General features: G+C 44.6%; 1 non-coding gene across 1 annotated transcript; it reads right to left on the bottom strand.

Annotated features, from left to right (window-relative positions):
• Positions 1–1,464: 1,464 nt before the first annotated feature.
• Positions 1,465–1,540, bottom strand: trnap-ugg (transfer RNA proline (anticodon UGG)). Its single transcript has one exon. It is a non-coding gene; the product is annotated as a tRNA-Pro (tRNA).
• Positions 1,541–2,431: the final 891 nt, after the last annotated feature.

Here is a 2,431-nt window from a genome sequence, read left to right as displayed (position 1 = left end):
ATTGTTAAATGCGGTGGATGGAGCTTTCAGTTTCTAGCGAATTCCGCCATCCATCCACGGTTTCTGGTTAGGGTAGGTTGTAATAGTCAGAGTGGTTATGAAATCTCCAATGCACTTAAGAATAAAACGCAATCACCGAGTCAGCGTACAGATCAATGTCATTCTGTGAGGCATATTCCAGTCCGCCTGATCAAAATAATCTTGGAGCGTTGCTTCCGATTGGTCAGACCAGCGTTGAATGGTTCTCGTCACTGGTACATCCTGTTTGAGTTTCTGCCTATAAGCTGTGACGAGCAAGATGGCGTCGTGGTTGGATTTGACGAAGGGAGGGCGGGGGGAGGACTTTGTATGCATCGCAGAAGTTTAAGTAGCAGTGGGCGAGAGTATTAGCCCTACTTGTCATGCAATCAATATGCTGATAAAATGTAGGTCACATTGATCTCAAATTTGCTTTGTTTAAATCCCTAGCAACGATAAATGCAGCCTCCGGTTATATAGTTTCCAGTTTACAAGTTCCTTGAGGGCCGTCTTGGTGTTCGCTTGAGGGGGGATGTACACAGCTGTGACTATAACTGACAAGAATTCTCTTCGTAGGTGGAATGATCAGCATTTGATTGTAAGGAATTGTAGGTTGGGTGAGCAGAAGGACTTGAGTTCCTGTGTGTTGTAATGATTGCACCATTAGTTGTTAATCATAAAGCATACACCCCCGCCCTTACTCTTCCCAGAGAGGTGTTTATCTCTGTCGGAATGATGCATGGACAACATATCCTGAGAGAGACATGTTTCTGTGAAAAAGAGAATGGTACAGCCTCTCTGGAAGACAACCATTGCTTGAATTTTGTCTACCTTGTTGTCAAGAGACTGGACATTGGCGAGTAGTATACTTGGGAGTGGTGAGCGATGTGCCCATTTACAAATCCTGACCAGAAGACCGCTCAGTCTGCCCATTCTGCGTCGCTGTTGCTGGGATTAGTTCCATTGTCCTGGGTGGTGGTCCGAAGAGATGATCTGCTTCGGTAAAGTCGTATTCCTGGTTGTAATGTTGGTAAGTTGCTCTTTAATCCAATAGTTCCTCCCGGCTGTGTGTAATAAGACTTCAGATCTCCTGGGGTAACAATGTAAGAAATAATAAAAACAATAAAAAATACTGCATAGTTTCCTAAGAAACCGAAGCGAGGCGACCATTTCTGTCGGCGCCATCTTGATCATCTAACGTATATCACATCCAGAGCAACTTACAGGAGCAATTAGTGTTTAGTGCCTTGCTCAAGGGCACAACAATAGACTTGTCACCTATTCAAACCAACAAACTTTTAGTTACTGGTCCAATGCTCTTAACATTGTATATTATCTATACATTGTCACTTTACAAATTACCTTGATTAAATATATCCCATTTAGCAGACGCTTTTGTCCAAAGCGACTTACAAGTCGGCTGGGGCCACTACTTTTACATATGGGTGGTCCCAGCGGGAATCGAACCCACGACGCTTGGCGTTCCAAGCGCCATGCTCTACCGACTGAGCCACACAGGACCAACCTGTACCCCCTCACATTGACCCGATACCGGTACCCCCTGTATATAGCCTCGTTATTGTTATGTACTGTACATTTACTTTTTGATTGATACATTTTTGTTCTCACTTTAGTTGATTTAGTAAATATTTTATTAATTCAATTTTTTGAGCTGCATTGTTGGTTAATGGCTTGTAAGTAAGCATTTCACGGTAAGGTTGTATTCGGCATTTGTGAAAAATAACGTTTGGTTTGAACCACCAGGCTGCCTGCCGCCCCTATAGAGCAAAAAGAGGGTCCATCTTTGGCAGGAGAGAGGGCTATGGTCCGACTATAGCACCTTGTGCTTGTCCCTTGTTTCATCCCACATCAATAGATTGGGATTTGGTTTTGTAACTGGTAGCACAATGAGGTAGTGTGTGTTGTGTTGTTGGCTGGTTAAAGAGGGTGCATAGTGGACACCGTGGTCTGCCAGAGATTTCCAGGACAGAGAGAGGAAACAGGACCAGACCTCTGCAGGGTGCCATTATCTCATCTCCCTCTCTCTCTCTCTCGCTCTCTCTCTATTTCTCTCTCTCTCTCTCTTTCTTCCTCTCTTTCTCTCTCTCTCTCTCTCTCTCTCTCTATCTCTCTCTCTCTCTCTTTCTGTCTCTCTCTTTCTCTCTCTCTCACTCCATAAACATACTTATGCACACAGATTACGCACACACACACACACACACACACACACACACACACACACACACACACACACACAAGCCAATCATTCACTTTCCTCATGGCCCACTCTGAGACATGTAGTGAACTCATGCAACCCCCATGGCACGATAAGGTTTAACCTTTCCCACTCCTTATGCTTTTACCAGGTCAAGTCTTTGTTGAATAGTGTTACGTGACACCCCCCCCCCCCCTG

Source organism: Oncorhynchus masou, chromosome 32, assembly GCF_036934945.1.
Source record: "Oncorhynchus masou masou isolate Uvic2021 chromosome 32, UVic_Omas_1.1, whole genome shotgun sequence".
Lineage (NCBI taxonomy): Eukaryota > Metazoa > Chordata > Actinopteri > Salmoniformes > Salmonidae > Oncorhynchus > Oncorhynchus masou.
Note: the sequence above shows the minus strand (reverse complement) of the source record. Positions and strands in the feature narration are given on the sequence as shown.